The 21,360-nt window shown below is 40.5% G+C and overlaps 1 pseudogene; it reads left to right on the plus strand.

Moving 5' to 3' along the window:
* The first annotated feature begins 361 nt into the window (after window positions 1–361).
* Window positions 362–21,360, plus strand: part of LOC137770971 (serine/threonine-protein kinase 33 pseudogene) — a 40,766-nt pseudogene continuing 19,767 nt past the window's right edge.

The following is a 21,360-nucleotide window of genomic DNA, read 5'->3' on the forward strand; positions in this document are numbered from 1 at the left end:
CTATTAATTGCTCCTTTCTGTGTAGACAGGGTTTGCAATGAATTTTCCTAAACAGCTTTCATGCTTTTGTTTCCTATTTTCAGGAGGAAAACAGATGAAGTATTTGGAATTATCTACCATGTCTTAGGAAATAAAAAAGAAGTGCAACACCCAGGTAGTGCTATTTCTCCGAGATCCCACCCAGCAGGACACCAGATGAAATAGCTAAATCTATTTCCCTGCCCTGACACTCACAAGCCGACAACCCACCACACTGAGGCAGGGCCCAGGCAGCAGCAGACTAACACAGCCCCCAGGGAGAATTCCTCAAGCAGAAAGATGCACCTGGCATTCTGTGAGTCTTGAAGAAGGGCATCCTGACATGGTCCTGTCCTTGGCAGAAGGTGAAAGTCTAGCTGGAGAAGTAAAACCCACAGACAGGAAACAGGGCGGGAACAAGGAAGTAGCTGCTAAGCTCCTGGGGGCTGATTCTTGGAGAAGTGAAGGCGGGTCGGAGGCGGCATCTGGAGGAGGTGAGACTTGAGCTGGTCCTTGAATGAGCAGGATTAAAAACAGGCAGAGGGGAACAGGAAAGCATCTTGGGTAGTGGGTGAGCAATTAGAGAAATGATAGAAAGGAGGCTGGGATAAGGGCTAGGGGGCAGGGAGGCAGAATCAGGGGCCAGGAAGGCAGAGGCCAACCTGCTCAAGGATGGAGAGCAAGGTTTATCAACTGCGCGGTTTGCACAGGTGATGGCAGATGTAAGAAACCACAAGGGTGGCGAGGTCTCCTTGGACCAGCAATGGTGGGAAGCTGTTGTAAGCCCTGACCCTAGAGGAACAAGGGGAGAGAGCCCATACCTGGACCCAGAGAGGGCAACTCTCTGCAGGGGGCCACCTGGTGACACCTGCAGTCTTTGTAGGGGGAGCCAGTCCCACCCCAAGAGATCCCACAGGGAGGGAGCCAGGGAAGGCCCAGCCTGACCAATTGCCACCTGCCATGCTCCAGTCTCGTGCTGAGCACTGGCTGAGACCACACAGGTACCAGAGAACCCGTCGGTGGCTCTAAAGATAACCAGCAGACACCTGGATGGAGGGGGGCAGAGAGCAACTCAGGAGGGGCACAGGGGAGAGAGAGCCAGCAAAGAATCACCTGGAAGCAGTGGCACCAAGTCCTGTAGCAACTCAGGTTGGACATGATGGGCATTTAGGCTAAATGAACAGGTGAACTGCAATCGGTCTTCTTGTCCCCCAGGTCTCTGCTCAGATATTAAATGAGCCCCCCAAACCCCAAACACATTCTAACACATCAACCCTGTTTTATTTCCCTCGCAGCTCTCATCTGAAATTATCCTGTTCCCTTTGTGGTCTTTTATTGTCTGCCCCCAGGAGAGTCAACTTTCCCGAGAACTTCTCTTGTTTGTCACTGTTCTCACTGAGAACAATGCCTGCCGGGGTCCCCACCTGCTGAAACCTAGACAATGATCACTCATGAACAAGAACAAAACATACAAGCCCAAGACATAAATTGTGCTAAAAGCAAACTCAAGTCTACGAAGGAGCTAGGGAGCAGGGCAGGAAATGGGAGGGAGAGTAGGGAAAACTTCTTTCCTGCCAAATGTCACATGGTCAAGTGTTCTGCCCTGGTCACAGCAGGTGGCCAAAAAGCATGAGAGTTGGGGCTCTCTGTCACCTCCAAAGGGCTTTCTCTGCCATCCTTCATGGAGAGCTGAAGAGAGCCTCCAATCTGGCAGCCCAGCCACTACCTACATGGTCTCTCTCTCGTCTGCTGAAGCATGGGGATAGCTCACAGAGCTCGGAGCGCCTTTCCGGGTGGAGAACCAAATCCAGCCATACATGGATTTATGCTGCACCCATTTCCTGCGGGGGGAAGGTCTGTTCTGACATCAAACAGCCTGTCAGCATCTCTGTTCCAGAAACTGCTGGCATGATGAGTGGGCCGCACAGAGGTAGTGGGGCAACGATTAGCTCATCTCTAATTATATGGGATTTACGATTAGGCAGCAAGTTTATTTTGGAACACTGCAATAACAAGACACACAGCACTGGAGGACGAGGGGGCGGAGCTCTAGCTTGGCCTTTAGAATATAATAGCTTGTCATCGCCATGGAAACCAGCTCCCTGGGAGTTGGCAGGCACCTTATTCTATAATTATAAGAGATCTGATAAGGGCTGGGGGGTGTGTGTGTGGTTTTTTTCTTTATAAATTGTATTCAGTGGCTGAAAATAGAAGAACCTGGAGAACAAAGCCTTTTATTAACCAGCATCTGCTAAGAGGCGGCTGCACTTCAGCTGCCTGGAGAGGCTCTGCCTGCAAGCTCTGCAGATGTGCCCAGAATGCCAGGGGTTGGTCAGGATGCAAAGTGCCCTCAGAGGAGAGGGGTGTGTCCAGGCAAACCGGGTGGAAATGTGGCTTCAGGCTGAAAAGGTCCATTCGGGCTCGGTGGGATGGACTGTACCCGCTGTCTGAGGGCGGGCTGCCCATGCCACCCACCTCTCTAAAGCCTGCAGGTCTCCTCCCTCCCTCTTCCCACCTACCCCTCACTCCCAGACTTCACGTCGAAGTGCAATCACAGCCATCCCAACCATGGGGCTTGAGCTTCAGCAAATTTCTTAAGCTTTCTGAACCTCCGTTCTTTTGCAATGAAAAACGTTAAGAGGATTAAACAAAAGAATGACAACGAAGGGAACATGTTTGGCAAACTGTAAAGTCTGTCACACACAGCTGGACTCTCTGAAGAACGGACCCAAACCCACTTTGGGACTTCCCTGGTGGTGCAGGGAAGAATCTGCCTGCCAATGCAGGGGACATGGGTTCGCGCCCTGGTCTGGGAAGGTCCCACATGCCACGGAGCAGCTAGGCCCATGTGCCACAACTCCTGAGCCCACATGCCACAACTCCTGAAGCCCGTGCGCCTAGAGCCCGTGCTCCGCAGCAAGAGAAGCCCGCGCACCGCAACAAAGAGTAGCCCCCACTCACCACAACTAGAGAAAGCCCGCGCACAGCAACAAAGACCCAACAGCCAAAAATAAAATATAACAAAAAATAAATTAATTAATTAAATTAAATAAAAATCAAACCCCCTATCTTCAAGTTGAATGATTTTGTCAATAATCCACAGAAGATATTAATAACAGGAATGCCCAATAATAATCATAATCATAAACTTAATCATAATCATACCTTCCATTTGTATATTATCTTATAGCCTAAAAGTGTTTTCACCCTATTTTATTGCGGTTGTATGCTGCCTTAATGGAGAGAGCCCTGCCTGTGTTGATTCATTTATAAGGAAGCCCAGGCAGTTTGGAAAGCTTCTTTTCTCAAAGGCCTTCCCTTTTTAAAATGGGCCATTAAAAATGGAAGCCTAGAGGCTTCGAGTATGGCTGTCTATGTGAAGGGCACTGAGTCAATAAAATCACCAGGGGTTTTTTCTAAAGCTATTCAAACTCTAAAGACTTCATCCATTGCCCTCTAAAAGCAGGAAATGGGTGAGAATAATAGAGGAAAATGCTTTATTCAATTCATGGCCATAGTCAGCCACTGTCCTGAATTCATATTCTTTAAAGTCCAGAGACATATTTGGGGAGAACTATCACTCTTACATTGCTCCCCTACTGCATATAACTCCCATGGATCACCCATCAATTCTGGAAATAGGAGAAGAGTGTCCACTGCTCAGTATCTACCATCAGTTAGGGTTGTGTAACATTTCAAGTAATAGAATCCCAAATGAACAATGGCTAAAATGAGGTAAAAATGGATTTATCCCTCAAGTAAAGCTCCAGAGGTAGACAGCACAAGCTGGTACAGGGGCTCTGCTCATGGTGTCCTCAAGGACCCAGCTCACCACTCTGCCATCTTCATGGCCTGGCCTCATCCTCATGGTCCACCGGGGCAGCTAAAGCACTGGCTCTCACAACCACATTCCCCAGAGCTAGGTGGAGAAGGGACAAAGAATAGGGAGACAGAGAGTGCTAGTTGCCTGCCTTTTAAAGAAGATTGCTAGGAGCTTCCATACAACAATTCTGCTCATATAACCAACAAGGGAGGCTGGAAAATGAAGTCTTTATGCTGGGCCACTAGGTTCCCAGCTTAAAGTCCGGGGTTCTAGAAGCAGGGAAGGTGTATTTTAGGGAAAACCAGAACTCTGCACCCTTGTCTTTTACACTTTGACTCTGCTTCCACATCACTTTTGCCAGGTGACACATTTGGAATCGTCCTCAATTACAGGTTCAACTACATGGAGCCAGGAAGTTTCTGGAAGGCCTGAGCTAACCAGAGGCCCTTGTGGTAAGTTACCCAACAAACACATCTCATGCTCCTGGATGTACAGCCACATTAAAGGCATGGAGGAGTAGTTCGAACCACACTCCTAGACTCAGGAGCTTACCTTCTTCTGTGGTTCTCCTCTTCATTTCTCATGAGAAGCCACTACAACCCCAAAGCCCATGGTTGACGACAGCCAGAAACCCAACCCAACTGGTCTAAGCAAAAACAGGGACTTACTAGAAAGGTCATAGATGATCTCATCGATGTCTAGGACGGGAGAATGTGTCTGGACCTCTGGAGGACTAGGACCAGGCCCTGCAAAGCCGTGCAGTCTCCCGTTCTCTCAGCATGTGTATCTTTCTTGTTGATGGCCTGCTCTTTCCATGGAGAGGATAAGGGGGCTGCCAACAGCTTCTGAGCTTTCCATCTGGCCGCTTCAACAACCTAAGAGAGAGAGTGGCCAGATGTTCCCTCTGGTTCAGAGTCAGGAAACACCAGGAAGAAATTCATTGGTCCGGCTTAGTCAGATGTTGACACTGGGATAATCAGGTATGCCCAGGTGGGCAGGGCCAGCTGAACCACGTGGACAGGACAAGAGAAAGGTGGTTCCTGTAAACAGGTAGCTTACTGGATAGATTAAACCAGTAAGTATCCATGGCAACAGTCATTTTCCAATGATTGATTTCCACAACAGGTCAGAATTCTCTGGCAAACAGCCACAGAGCAGCTGTCACTTCACGTGGCTCTGCCCACCAGGTTTCCGGAGCCCCAGGAAGCCCCTTTTTTCCTCCTTCTTCCCTGAAGAAATAGGCCTCTCTGCCCACAGCTCCAAAGGGCAGACATGTGAACCCTTCCAGGCCTTGCCCAGTGAAGGGTACACCTCCAAATCAGTGGGGCATCAGACAGACTAAATTATTTTGTCCCCCACCATAAATTTTAAAACAGACACCGGAAGGAGGCCTCTTAAAAAGTGAGCCCAAATACAATTACATCTACCCAGGAGGAAGTGGTCCCTGGGCACTTACACATCTCAGGATGATTATGCCCCTGAAGGTACTCTGAGAATCTTCTGCATTTCCACCTTACCATTCAACAGCTCAGAATCACCAGAAGCAGGTCAAATTAAACACCCACGAAAATTTTTTTAAAAAATTTTAATGTATCCCCGGCCAGGAAAGATTGTCCCATAGCTACTGTCTCGATATACTGCGTTAAATGGGCACCCCTGAGGTCACGCTGGTCAGGATCATTTTTATTTATTTATTTTTTAAATAAATGTATTTATTTATTTTTGGCTGCATTGTGTCTTCGTTGCTGTGCGTGGGCTTCTCATTGCGGTGACTTCTCTTTGTTGCAGAGCACGGGCTCTAGGCGCACGGGCTTCAGTAGTTGTGGCATTTGGGCTCAGTAGTTGTGGCTCGCAGGCTCTAGAGCACAGGCTCAATAGCTGTGGCGTACGGGCTTAGCTGCTCCACTGCACATGGGATTTTCCTGGACCAGGGCTCGAACCCCTGTCCCCCGCATTGGCAGGCAGATTCTTAACCAGTGCACCACCAGGGAAGTCCCAGGATCATTTTTAGATAAGTTCTCAGCATCTCCTGTACACTTAGGATCTCATCTTCCAACATTTTTTCTTCAGCTTTTCTCAAGAGTGAGAAAAACAAAAAGACTAAACATACCAGTTCAGTCACCAAAGCATTCATCATGAAGCCATATTCATAGCTATTGCTAGACTATCCCTACTTTCCTCTCAGTGGCTCCCTTTAGACAAACTTTGCAGCTGTTCCTCAGGCCACAGGACAGCAGTCTCCCAATGGCCACCTCCCTGTCAGAGCAGCAAGAGAAAAGCAGAGGTTACCGGTGAGGCACTCACCTCTGTGCACTCCAGGAACTGAGCCCTGCCCTGGACGGCTCACCCAGGCTGTGCAACGTGGTCTTCAGGAGCTAACCCAGGAGTCTTCCTCCACTGGGGGGTGTCATGGCGGTTAGCACCGTGGAAACAATACTGAACTGTAAAAGTTTAGGGTTCAAGCCACAGCTTCATGACTTTCCATGAGAACCAAAGTCACGTAACCTTTCTCATCCTTGCTGACCACCAAAAAAGGATAATACCTCCCTCAAGGATTAGATATTGGTATATGAAAGTCCTTTGAAACTGTAGGTTTTTAACTGCAGATAAAATGAAGTGTGCTGAATTCTCTGGCAGCGTAAACACAGGGATTAAAGACATAGCTGTTAAAATGAAGAAATGCATACCGGCAGATTATGCAAAGAGACAATAATAATTGCTAATGTCAGTAAAAACTGCAGATCAGCCATCAGAAATGGGGCCAGAGTAGGATCTCCATTTCCCGTCTTCTTTACTCTCTTCCTGGAGAAGCTCCTTCCCTGAGCTCCTGCAAGGGCCGAGCCATCTCCATTTGTGAATTAAACATGTACTTTTTTGTTTAAAAAAATGAAGGTATGATATTAAAAAACCCATTACATCAATGCTGCTTACTCCTAATGTATAAATTCTCAAAATAAAATCCATTTCACTTCAGTTTTTTGAAAACCTGCTTTGTCTGCCTTACCTCTGGCCTTTGAAACCAACCTGACACATCTTTGACCCGAGGACACACAACACTCAGGCGAGCTGCCGACACCCTATTCAGCCACAGGAAATACTCTGAACTTCTCTGTCTTTCACCTACCTTCTCTCCTCCAAATCTCATCCCTGCCTGTCAGTGATCTCCTGGCTCTTTAATTCCAACTTCAATCTTGCCTCTGGACTTGGAGACTTATTCAGAATGTTTGGGTTCCTACCATGTGCCCGGCACTGTTCACCTTGAACAAAACCATCAAAAACCTGTGGGGCTTCCCTGGTGGCGCAGTGGTTGAGAATCTGCCTGCCAATGCGGGGGACACGGGTTCGAGCCCTGGTCTGGGAAGATCCCACATGCCGCAGAGCAACTGGGCCCGTGAGCCACAACTATTGAGCCTGCGCGTCTGGAGCCTGTGTTCCACAACAAGAGAGGCCGCGATAGTGAGAGGCCCGCGCACCGTGATGAAGAGTGGCCCCCACTTGCCACAACTAGAGAAAGCCCTCGCACAGAAACGAAGACCCAGCACAGACATAAATTAATTAATTAATTAATTTTAAAAAAAAAAACAAAAAAAACCTGTGGCCTCCCGGGACTCATAGTCCAGTTTAGTCCTGATTCCTCATGTTAGAATCTTGTTAGAATCTTAGTTTCCTCTAATGGGTTCTGACTTGTCTGGACCTGGCATGGTTTATCCCCTTGGGACTCAGATGTTAATTCCATCATCAAGAAAAGGAGAAATTGAACATAAATGTCACATGGAACTTTCTAGAAACCAGGTTCAATAAAACCCAGTTATCTATAACTGGCACACAAACCCCCAAAACATAGGCATTTCAGTTCCCGTCAGCCTCCTTCCATGGACTCTCAACAGAAAATGGTCAAGGTAACCTCAGATCCTTTTGACATCCTCTTCTAGACTGAGACACTGGGCTGGATCTCTTTCCCTCGAAAACTGTCTTGGATGTGTTCATTATGCCACACAGGGCTGTTCTCTCTGGAACCATTTAGAAGGTTAAAGAAGATAAAACAAAGTACCTTCTTCAAAACAGAAGTTCCAAGTAATTGAAACACCAAATTTACTTGTGTTCAATTTCTGGCCATTTTCATGCTTTATCTCTGTCCCTGAACAATACTTTGAGGTTAAAAAAGAAATAGCTTCATTTCCAGTACCAGTTTGAAAATTAGTCACTAGGTGGTGGGTTTCGTTGGCTTGCTTTTTCATATACTTTAAAATGTTTTTGTTTGGCACAATGTAGAGTTTAAAAAGAGCAGCAAAGTTTTCGAGGTAAGTGCAGGCCAGCTAGTGACTCCAGATCTCAATGTCCCAACAGCACATCAAATACTTACGATGGGGCTTCCCTGGTTGCGCAGTGGTTAGGAATCCGCCTGCCAGTGCAGGGGACACGGGTTCAAGCCCTGGTCTGGGAAGACCCCACATACCGCAGAGCAACTAAGCCCGTGAGCCACAACTACTGAGCCTGCGCTCTAGAGCCAGCGGGCCACAACTACTGAAGCCCGTGAGCCACAACTACTGCAGCCCATGTGCCTGGAGCCCGTGCTCCGCAACAAGAGAAGCCACCGCAATGAGGAGTAGCCCCCACTCACCACAACTAGAGAAAGCCCACGCACAGTAATGAAGACCCAACGCAGCCAAAAATAAAATTAATTAATTAATTAATTTTTTTAAAAAAAGTTATGACGGCCAAAAGATACAAAGGTGCTATAAAACTGGAAAAAAAGGAAATTAACAATCCAATGTTCTCCAGACAAAATTTACACTAACCAAAGCATAGGTGAAGCCCTGGAACAGAAGAGCAGAGAAAGGAAGTAAAAAGGAATTTATGTTACTCGCCCCCCCTGCCCCACCCCCACCATTTCCTTGCAAACCTCCACCTCAGAGACATTAGGCCTTTGCTGCCCATGAAGCTAGTAGCCACTTTCCTACTGTAAAGAAACCAGTTTCTGAAATGACCATTGTTTGTTTCATACAGTAGCAGTCACTGGTGCTGCCTACCAAGTATTTCTCTCTCTTTCCTGGGTATATGATAGGATTGCGCTTCCCCAATCCCTGGAGATTAGATATAGCCATATGAGTCACTTTGGCCTGAGAAAAGTGATGTGTGCCACTTCTGGATGGAAACTTTAACACCCAGTGCACAAGTAACCACACTCCTTTTGCCTCAGCAAAGGTGACCAGGAGCTCTCCAGATAGTGGCTGCTCCAACAGTCTGGATCCTGGATGAGCCCTGCTGCCCCATGATGAGTACTCAGCAGGAGTAGAAAACAAACGTACTGTGTTAATGCAGTTGTTTGTTACTGAAGCATGACCTCACCATGCTGACTTCTACTCATCTACCCTAAAAATGGGTTGTCAGATACTCCTTACAAATATCAGACCCTCAGTGGATGCAAGGGTGAAAAATATGCATTTTATATACGGAATCTTAAAAAATGATACTGATGAACCTAGTGGCAGGGCAGGAATAAAGACGCAGATGTAGAAGGGGAAGCTGGGACGAAATGAGAGACTAGCATTGACATATATACACTACCAAATGTAAAATGGATGGCTAGTGGGAAGCAGCTGCATAGCACAGGGAGATCAGCTCGGTGCTTTGTGACCACCTAGGGCGGTGGGATAGGGAAGGTGGGAGGGAGGCTCAAGAAGGAGGGGATATGGGGATATATGTATACATATAGCTGATTCAGTTTGTTATACAGCAGAAACTAACACAACATTGTAAAGCAATTATAATCCAATAAAGATGTGAAAAAAATATGCATTTTGTTTTTTAAGAAATCAAAAGCATTTATATTTTGTAATATTTACATTTTAAAAACTGTTCTTTTAACTATAATAACTATATAGAGCAGGAGTTGGCAAATTTTTCTGTACAGGACCAGATAGCAAATATCTTAGCCTTTGTGGGCCATATGGTCTTTGTCACAAGTACTCAACCCTGCCAATGTCTCACAAAAGCAGTCATAGACAACATTTAAGTGAATGCCAATGGTTGTGTTTCAATAAGACTTCACTTACAAAAACACATGGTTGGCCACATTTGGTCCACAGGCCATGGTTCTGCCAACCCCTGGTAGAGAGCATTGAAGAGGGAACAGAATCGACTTTACACTGGCTTCTCCCATCATTCAGCTCCATTTATTGACTTACACATTGTTCATTACACTGAGAAATCTTTCTACAACTGCATTCAGGACAGGAATCAAAGCAGGAGAAGTTAATTTTCACAATTTTAGAGCTTCTATTAATTAAGTAACTGTGTGGCCCCACAGGGAAAGAAATGTATAGTTAAAGTGAGAACTTCATCATAAAGGGAATTAGGAAAGAGGCCTTCTTTTTTCCTATGTGAGAGTCATTAAATTTTTCTGATTTCATCCATGGTTGGATATTTATTACTAGAAATGCAGCATGCACTGAGGTTACAAAAATGCAATATACAAACTATCCAAAGGACACATTTCCCTGGCTACCTTGCATAAATATTTAAAACTTCTTTTTTAAATGTTCAATAAATATACTGGAAAACAATTGCTTGTACAATGCAGATGTAACCCTGTTTTCAAAAAGCAATTTCTCATATCAAGGAATTAAATTTTCTCATAATGAAATAAAGGGCCAATTTATTTCTTATTTTGAGCAGTGATTGTTATGAGTACAGATATAAGTGAACAGAATAGACATGGTTCTGGAACTGTTGCCTATTGTAGGAGGGTGAATTACTGGCTCAGAGTTCTTTCTTTCTCCCTCATCCTGTCAACAGACTCCACAGTTTACCTCTCCATCCCATTGATGGTGGGCTCAGCCATGTGACTTGCTTTGGCCAATGGAATGTCAACAAAACGACAGTGTGGCATTTCAGAGCAGAGGCCTTTAATGACCTCTCATAAGTTTGCTTCCCCATCTTGCACTTCTGCCATCTTCCATGAGGAAAACAGGTGATTTGCAGCTGCTCTCTGTGATGTCCAAAAACAAGGAACAGACTTGAACCCAACTCTTAGCCTAAAGTTGAACCATTCCAACTAACCTGCAGATCTGTGGGTGAGGAAATTAATGTTTGTTGTTGTACACCATTGAGATTCTGAAGTTGTTCGTTATGCAGTATTATCACATCAACAGTTGACTAATACAGCTATTATTGACCATTTTTTATTACTTAATCCAAAAAATGTTTTCACAATGCCATTGAAAAATTATAATTTGTAAATAAATAGTCATTAGTTCAGTAAAAATGTTCCAACTCACTCAAGAAACTGAGCCATCAAGTGTGATTAAGCCTAATAATTTCACATAACCATTTTCAAAAACCTCTGAACTTTTCTAATTTTTAAATAGCGCAGCAAGACAGTATTTTTTCTTTTTAACATCTTTATTGGAGTATAATTGCTTTACAATGGTGTGTTAGTTTCTACTGTATAACAAAGTGAATCAGCTATACATATACATATATCCCCATATCTCCTCCCTCTTGCATCTCCCTCCCACCTTCCCTATCCCACCCCTCTAGGTGGTCACAAAGCACTGAGCTGATCTCCCTGTGCTATGCGGCTGCCTCCCACTAGTTATCTATTTTACGTTTGGTAGTATATATAAGTCCATGCCACTCTCTCACTTCATGCCAGCTTACCCTTCCCACTCCCCGTGTCCTCAACTCCATTCTCTACATCTGCGTCTTTATTCCTGTCCTGCCCCTAGGTTCGTCAGAACCTTTTTTCTTTTTTTAGATTCCATATATATATATGTATTAGCATACGGTATTTGTTTTTCTCTTTCTGACTTACTTCACTCTGTATGACAGACTCTAGGTCCATCCACCTCACTACAAATAACTCAATTTTGTTTCTTTTTATGGTTGAGTAATATTCTATTATATATATGTGCCACATCTTCTTTATCCACTCATCTGTCGATGGACACTTAGGTTGCTTCCATGTCCTGGCTATTGTAAATAGTGCTGCAATGAAACTGACAAAGGATTAATCTCCAAAATATACAAGGAGCTCATGCAGCTCAATATCAAAAAAACAAACAACCCAATCCAAAAATGGGCAGAAGAACTAAATAGACATTTCTCCAAAGAAGATATACAGATTGCCAACAAACACATGAAAGGATAGCATTTTGAAGTACTAACAAATGTGTCCTCAACTATTCCCTGTGTTTCAATGAATTATTACCCCTATGACCTTTTCTCAGCCCAAGGGCTAGAAAAGAGACACCTATTAACTTAGGAAGGAATGTTTCCAACAATGGATTGCAAGCCATTAATGGATCACAAAATCAATTAAGTAGGTCTCAACCAATATATTTTAAAAGAAAAATAGAATAGAAAACATCAGATTGTCTCATACATAAAAAGGTAAACATTGTGTCACAAATATATATGGGAAAAACAGAGACTGAAATATGATGTCGAAATTATTAAAAATTGTATATGTATGGCTGATTAACTTTGTTATAAAGCAGAAACTAACACACCATTGTAGAGCAATTATACTCCAATGAAGATGTTAAAAAAAAAAGAAATTATTAAAAATTTTTGAGAGCCACTGCCTTAAAGGAAGTTTATTTTAATAGAAACAGAGGAATCAAATATTTGGCTCTAGTTCAATACTGGACCCTTCTACAAATTGTAATTAGCACTTTACTTTCTGCATCATTCTGAGACCATATCTACACATAATGTAAAATAGAAAGACATTATTTAAAAATGGAAAAGACCACAGCAAATTATATGCTAAACAGTGAATTACTGAAGTCATTTCCATTAAAATCAGGACCAAGATAGGAATGTATACTATGACCACTACTTCTCAATAATGTTTAGAAACATTTAGCTAATGCACAAAAGCAAAATAAACAGAATATGAAAAAGAAGATAAATATCTTTCTTTCCTTATAGATGACATTATTAAATTCCTAGAGAACTTAAGATTTAAGAAAACACAGAATTAATTTGGTAAAGAGGCTAATTACAAAATAAATATATATAAATTAACATCTTTTATCCAGATTCACGATAACCAATCAGAAATGTAAGTGTAAAAAATTCTAAGTTGTGATCAAAACTGTATAATATATAGGAAGAAGTATGGTCTTTCAAATATAAATTTATTTAGTTATTTATTTTTGGCTGTGTTGGGTCTTTGTTGCTGCATGCGGGCTTTCTCTAGCTGAGGTGAGCGGTGGCTACTCTTTGTTGTGGTGTGCGAGCTTCTCATTGAGGTGGCTTCTCTTGTTGCGGAGCCTGGGCTCTAGGCGCATGGGCTTCAGTAGTTGTGGCACGTGGGCTTCTGTAGTTGTGGCACATGGGCTCAGTAGTTGTGGTGCACAGGCTTAGTTGCTCCACAGCATGTGGGATCTTCCCAGACCAGGGCTCGAACCCTTGTCACCTGCATTGGCAGGCGGATTCTTAATCACTGCACCACCAGGGAAGTTCCAGGAACAAGTATGTTTCTTTAAGCTATAGTACGTAAGTGAAAAGGCAAGCCACCAAGTAGGAAAAGCTATTTGCAAAGCAAATATCCAACAAAAAACCCTTATATCCAGAATATATAAAAAATTCTTTCAAATCAATAAGAAAAAGACAGACAATCCAGTTTTTTTTAAGCAAAAGATTTAAACCAGACACTTCATGAAAGAGGCTATCCCAAATCAATAAGCATATGAAAGATACTCAGCATCATTAGTCCCGATGAGATGCACTACGTACTCATCAGAATGGCTATCATTCTAACAACTGACAATGCTAAGTTGGCAAGAATGGAAACAAATGGAACTCTCACAGTGCTGGCAGTAGTGTCAGTTGGTACTGGTGCTTTGGAAAAAGTCTGGGATTCTCTGTGAGAGGTGAACATATGCATACATACATATTCCTGGCATATACTTGATGAAAACGTGTACATAAGTGTACCAACAGACATGTATAAACATGCTTTTGGTATCATTCATAGTAGCCCAAACTAGAAACAACCCCCAAATGTCCATCAAGAGTAGAATGGAGGGGTATAAATGTGAAATGATGCAGCCACTGTGGAAAATGGTATGGTGATTCCTCAAAAAATTAAACATAGAATTATCTCAAGGTCCAGCAATTCCACTTCTGGATATATACTCAAGAGAATAGAAAGCAGAAATTTGAGTCGATATCGGTACACCCATGTTCCCATGAACAATATTCACAATAGCCAAAGTGTGGAAGCAAGCCAAGTGTCCATTAATAGATGAATGGATAAACAAGATGCTGTATATCTATACAATAGAATATTATTCAGCCTTAAAAGGAAGGAAAGTCTGATACATACTACAACATATATGAACCTTGAAAACATTATGCTCAGTGAAATAAGCCAGACACAAAAGGACAAATTTTATACGATTCCACTTATATGAAGTCCCTATAGTAGTCAAACTCACAGAGGCAGAAAGTAGAACAGTGGTTGGCAGGGGTTGGGAAAAGGGGGAATGGGGAATTATTGTTTAATGGGTATGAAGTTTCAGTTTGGGATGATGAAAATTTCTGGAGATAGATGGTGGTGATGGTTGCACAACAGTATAAATGTGCTTAATGCCACTGAACTGTACACTTTAAAATGATTAAAATGGTAAATTTTATGTTATGTATATTTTACCACAATAAAAAATTTTAAGAGTAAAATGGATAAATTGTGATATATTCATAGAGTGAAAGATAGCCTCTTCAATAAATGGTGTTGGGAAAACTGAACAGCTACATGCAAAAGAATCAAACTGGATTACTCTCTCACACCATACCCAAAAATAAATTCAAAATGGATCAAAGACTTAATTGTAAGACCTGAACCATAAAACTGCTAGAAGAAACCATAGGGAGTATGGTCTTTGACATCAGTCTTAGTAATATTTTTTTGACTATGTCTCCTCAGTCAAGGAAAACAAAAGCAAAGTAAACAAATGGGACTACATCAAACTAAAGTGCTCTTGCACAGTGAAGGAAGCTATCAACAAAACAACAAGGCCCCCTACTGAATGGGAGAAGATATTTGCAAACGATATATCCAATAAAGGGTTAATATCCAAAATATACAAAGAACTCATTCAGCTCAACATCAAAAAAACAAACAACCCAGTTAAAAATGGGCAGTGGATCTGAATAGACATTTTTTCAAAGAAGACATACAGATGGCTAACAGGCACATGAAAAGATGCTCAACATCACTAATCATCAGGGAAATGCAAATCAAAACCACAATGAGATATCATCTCTCACCTGTCAGAATGGCTATCAACAAAAAGACAGCAAATAACAAATGTTGGCAAGGATGTAGAGAAAAAGGAAACATCGTGCACTGTTGGTGGAAATTAAATTGGTACAGCCACTAAGGAAAACAGTATGGAGATGGCTCAAATAATTAAAAATATAACTACTATATGATCCAGCAATTCCACTTCTAGGTATTTCTCCAAAGAAAGCAAAAACATGAATTAGAAAAGATACGTGCACCCCTAAGTTCATTGCAGCATTATTTACAATAGCCAAGGTATGGAAGCTACTTAAGTGCCCATCAGTAGGTGAATGGCTAAAGAAGATGTGGTATATGTATACAATGGAATATTACTCAGTTATAAAAAAAAAAGAATGCAATCTTGCCATTTGTGATAACATGGATGGACCTAGAGGATATTATGCTAAATAAGTCAGACAGAGAAAAACAAATACTGTATGATTTCACTTATATGCGGAATCTAAAAAACAAATGAACAAAGGTAAAAAAACAGAAACAGAGTTACAGATACAGAGAACAAACAGGTGGTGTCAGAGGGGAGAGGGGTGAGGGGAGGAAAGAAATAGTTGTGGGAGACTAAGAGGTACAAAGTTCCAGTTGCAAAATAAATGGGTCATGGGTATGAAATGTGGAAAATATAGTCAATAACTAAGTAATATCCTAGTATGGAGACATACTGTAGCTAGACTTATCATGGTGATCGTTTTGAAATATATAGAAATATCCAACTACTATGTTGTGTAACAGGAACTAACATAGTGTTGTAGGTCAATTATACTTCAAAAACAAACAAACTCATAGAAAAAGAGATCAGCTTTGTGGTTACCAGAGGCGGGAGGTGGGGGAAGGGGAAGTGGATGAAGGCGGTCAAAGGTACAAACTTCCTGTTATCAGATAAATAAGTATTAAAGATGTAATATACAACATGATAAATATATTTAACACCACTGTATGTTATATATGAAAGAGAGTAAACACTAAGAGTTCTGTTCACAAGAAAAAAATTTTTTTCTATTTCTTTAATTTTGTGTCTGTACAAGATGATGGATGTTCACCGAACTTATTGTGATAATCATTTCATGATGTAAGTCAAATCCTTATGCTGTGCACCTTAAACAAACAGTGCTGTATGTCAATTATAGTTCAGTAAAACTGAAAAGAAGAAGAAAGAAAGAAAGAAAGAAAGAAAGAAAGAAAGAAAGAAAGAAAGAAAGAAAGAAAGAAAGAGAAAGAAAGGGAGAGAGAGAGAGAGGGAGGGAGGGGGAGGGAAGGGAAGAAGAAAGGAAGGAAAGAAAGAAGGAAGGGAGAAAGAAAGCAATCCCACAAGAAAAAATATATATAAATATGAACAAAATTTTAAGAGTAAAATGGATAAATTGGATATATTCTATATAATGTAATAATATATAACAACGAAAATGAAGAAACTACTGCTGCACAATAACACAGATTTAAAATTTTTGTTATCCAATAGCTTAAAATGTACATGTGTGTATTTGAATATGTATATAAAGTAAACAATGACAAAAATAAATGCAAAGGGACAATTTTACATCCTTAGGACACATTTCTAGCAGTTTTAGAATTGCATTATGTTCCAGCTTTAACCATGAAGCTTTCTGAAAACTGAGGCCAAGAAAATTTCAAATGATCAAGGCAAGTGTTTTTATAACTTTTCTTTTAATATTTTTTAAAATTTAATAAACAAGAAGGAAAAATATCAGACTATTTTTTTCATACTAGGCCCTGGCATCCCTTCCCTAAACTGCATTGTCAGTTGGCTTCCTGCACCATTCTGAGGTTGTAACTACATGGAAAGCAATCTGGCTAGGAGCTGAATTAGACAAGGCAGAAAATGATCTCTTCCAAGGTGTGAGGTTTGCAGGAGAGAGGGACGGAGTCAGGAATGGCCACTGGACTAGTGTCCTGAAGAGACTGCAATTTTTTCTTGACTGTTTCTGATGCAGAAACAATGATAGATTGTTTCAAAAGAACTACATTTGCATCCAGTTATTCAGCAGTCCTTACAAGGAGAGAAAATGCCTGCACAGTTAGCCAGGTGTGATGCACAAGCACTCACCCTCATCCCTTAAGATCTGAGAGGACACTGACAGGATTCTGGTGACAATGAGGGGGACTGAGGCCAACCCCTGTCCCTAGCCAGGTGAACCAAGCCTGACTAGCCCTCCATTGCTTCAATGTCAATAAATAGGAAAAAGCAACACAGAGCCTAGGAAACAATGTAACGTAACTGGAGAAAATGGAAACAGTAAACTCAGGTTGCAGAGGAAAAACACACTTTTTTTAAGAGCTAAAATCCATTATATTTATTTTTAAAAAAGAATGAGAAACACTCAACTTAAGCTGCAAAGTTATTCCCAAAACTCGTAGCCCTATACTACTCTGCTTTTAAAAAAATTTTTATTTCCTTAAAAAATGAAATACATAAGGGTAGTATGTTAAATAGTGTTCCCCCAAAACTCATGTCCACCCAGGACCTCAGAACTGGTCACCTTGGAAATAGAATCTTGGCAGATGTAATTAGTTAAATTAAGATGAAGTCATACTGGATTAGGGTGGGCCTTATAGGAAGGCCTTATAGGGTGGTGTCCTTAAAGGAAAAAGAGACACACAGAGACCCACACAGGGAAGAAGGCCATGTGAAGATGAGGGCAGAGATTGGAAGGATGCACCTACAAGCCAAGGATAGCTGGGAGCCACTAGAAGCTAAGACGAGGCAAGGAAGCCTTCTTCCCTAGAGCCATCAGAAGAAACCTGGCCCTGTTGACACCTTGATTTAGTTCCCAGAACTAAATTTCATACAACAGAGAATAAATTTCTGTTGTTTTAAGATGCCTCCTTTGTGACAATTTGTTATAGTAGCCCTGGGAAACTAATACTGTGAGATATACAAAAGGGTGTATATATATGTAAATGGACAGTTCATAATCAATAACAATAAAATAAACACCCATTTATCCACAATCTAACTTAAGAAAGAAACGTTACTTGTAATTTTGAAACCCCTAGAGCGCCCCTCCCAACTCACAGCCCCCACTCCTTGTCTCTACTATCTGGATTTTATATTAAGCTTTTTTTCCTTTTATTTGTAATTTCTTTATACATACATATGGATAAATCCCCAAACAATATATTGTTTAGTTTTGCTTCTTTTGAGCTTTTATGTAAATTGAGTTATACTTTACATATTGTTCTTTATGTGTTTTTTACACAGTATTTTGTTTTTGAAAGTAATTCATGATGATGTGTAATATTGCCTGTACAATACATTTTTTCATTTTACAACTAATCACACTACTTCCCAATATTTTTCCATTATAAACAATAGTACCATGAACATTCTTTATATGTCTCCTAATACACATGTGCACTGTTTGGGAATATAGCGACCTGAATTGGAATAGGCTTAGACTTGAAACAGAGTTTCTACCTAATAGAAGAATTGCTGAATTATAGGGTATGTTTATGTTCAACTTTATGAAAATTATATTTTAAAAAAATAATAATAGTATTAAAAGGAACTTTTTAGATATCGAAATCACAGACTTCAAACAAGACAGAAAAGATGAGATAAAAATCACTTAATCCAAAATCTGACAAAGATAGAGAAAAAAAAAAAAAAAAACACAGACCAATCTCATTTAGGAATATAGATGTGAAAATTATAAATAAAATATAAGCAATTCAAATCTAAAAGTCCAAAGTAGTAATATATCATTACCAAGTTGACTTTACTCCATGAATGCAAGCACGATTAAATGTTAAGAAAAAAAATGCATATAATTTATAAAATTAGTCAAAGCATGAAAGTATATGATCATCTCAATCAGTATTGAAAAGATACTTGATAATATTCAGAATCTATTTTTCTTTTTAAAAAAAAACCCTTATGAATCAACACTAGAAAAATAGATTCTTAACATGATGAAAAATAGCCTCAGTAACTAAATTAGGAACAAGAATAGATTACTTGCTTTCACATCCATTATTCAAACTGGAATTTCTAATCTATGTATTAAGAAAGAGAAAGTGAGTTATAAATATTATAAAAGAGACAAAAATTAGAAAGGAGAAAAATTATTTGGAGATGATATGATTTGGAGATGATTTTTCACCTAGGTAACAAAAGACTAAAAATCTAGTATTGTAAAATTACCATTGAAAAATTTCAACAGAAAGGAGACAGATATACATACCACTTGTCCATGTGTACAGCAAAGACAATTTGTCCAATATCCCCTTTGTGATGTTCACTCTTGTATATAACTTTATTAAATGGAATAGGGGATGGAATTTTCTAACATTCACATCATTATCTCTTTGCTTTTCTCTCTTCCTCATTTTTTCTTTCCTGTCAGAGCAGACATCTGAATTCATGTACATCAAATGCATATGTATTCTAACACCATTATAAATAAAACCTTGATATCCAATTATACCCGTTTGCAGATTCTGCTTTTGCTTCATGCCAAGCTTGATGTAAAATTCAAACAGCTACAAATCCCACTTCCCAACAAATACTCCTCTAGCACCACAAATATTGAAAAAAACTAGAATTTGCTAGGATGTTGACATTGGGAGAAGTTGAAGGACGGGGGAATATGGGAACTCTCTGTACTTTGCACTCAATTTTACTGTGATCCTAAAACTAAATTTTATTAATTAAGAGAACAGAATTTGCTAACCATGTAGCCAAATTGAAAAGTTGACACCAAATAGCACACGTTATTTCCATCAGACAATTCCTCCCTAAGTGGCTCTTGCCAACAGTACCAACATGGGCAGTCAGGACCCCAGCTCTTGGCCCCAGAATTAAAAGGCCCAATTCTGACTTCTTCCAGCTGAATACACACCTATGATTTGGGGTCAGTGGGGTCAAGGAGCTGTGCTCTCCAGAGCCCACATTCTAGAACTTTTCTTTTGTCCCTCACCTACTCTCTTTTTTTTTAAAGCTTCTTTTTCATTTCATGAAACCTAAATGTAAGCCACATGATCATTTCTATCCTTCACAACTATTACGGTCTTTTTGCAGTAAAACCAAGCTCTTCATACAAACAAAAGTTAATATCAACTGCTGAGACGCTAGAATATTCTTCACCTCATTTACATTTTTTCTACATATCAGCATTAATTTGTTAGAAATATTAAGGAAATATTTTCCTTTCACACAGCAACCAAGACAAAATAACTGAAAGTAAAATCAAAACCAAATGCACAGGATTCATATGAAAAGAATTACAAAACTTTACTGAGGTACCTGAAAGGTACAAAAAGTGGAGAGATATACTGTAGCCCAGATTAAAAGATTTTGTATTGTAAATATGACAATTATCCACAAATTAACATCTAATGGAATGAAACTCGAATCAAATTCACAATTGGATTTTTAAATTTGAAACAATACAAATAAATAGACTAATAAAGTACTTATATTATCTCATAGAGAAGAAGGCCCCAGAAGAAGAGAATAAAATCCAAAAACCGTCTAGGAAAATATCAACAGAATGAACTCAGAAAAATTTAGAATTTCTGAATGGCAAAAAAAAGGCTATGAAAAAAATTTTTTAAGTGAAAAGGTAAATGATAATCTAAAATAAATTTACAACATACAAATCAGAAAAAAAGTTGATATATTGGAAGAGGTGTTTTTAATCCATAAAATAAGGCCAGTAAAACATGAAGTATTACCCAGGAAAGTATTCTCGAGGATTCAGGAATTACACATTCTCAGACACCATCAGTAGTTGTCAATCTGAATAACTTTTTAAAAGTACACATAAAATCCATAAAATGCACAATAACATTTGGGTTATTGGTCCTTCTTTCAGGACCAGTGGACTTTTGGGACCAATGTAGTACAAGGTAATAGTTATACAAAAAAGTATAATGATCCGAGCAAAAGAATTACTGTCTTGACTTTTACAAACAGTGAAAAATTAGAGAAGACTTGAATTTCCATCATTTTCAGGATTAATAAATAAAGTACGGCACTCCCATGAGATGGACTATTGTGCAGCCATGAAAAACGATGATGCAGTTTCCAGCAATGCAGCAACAGGAGTGGCAGCAGTCCTCCAAGATGCCCAGGAGGCAGAGCAATTCAGCCCAAGGGGCAGCAAAGAAACCCCGAGGGATGAGCGAAATGGTCCACCAAACTGTATCTGCAAACGTTGAAACTAAGCTACAAAAAGGCAACAGG

Source organism: Eschrichtius robustus, chromosome 10 (assembly GCF_028021215.1).
Source record: "Eschrichtius robustus isolate mEscRob2 chromosome 10, mEscRob2.pri, whole genome shotgun sequence".
Classification (NCBI taxonomy): Eukaryota; Metazoa; Chordata; class Mammalia; order Artiodactyla; family Eschrichtiidae; genus Eschrichtius; species Eschrichtius robustus.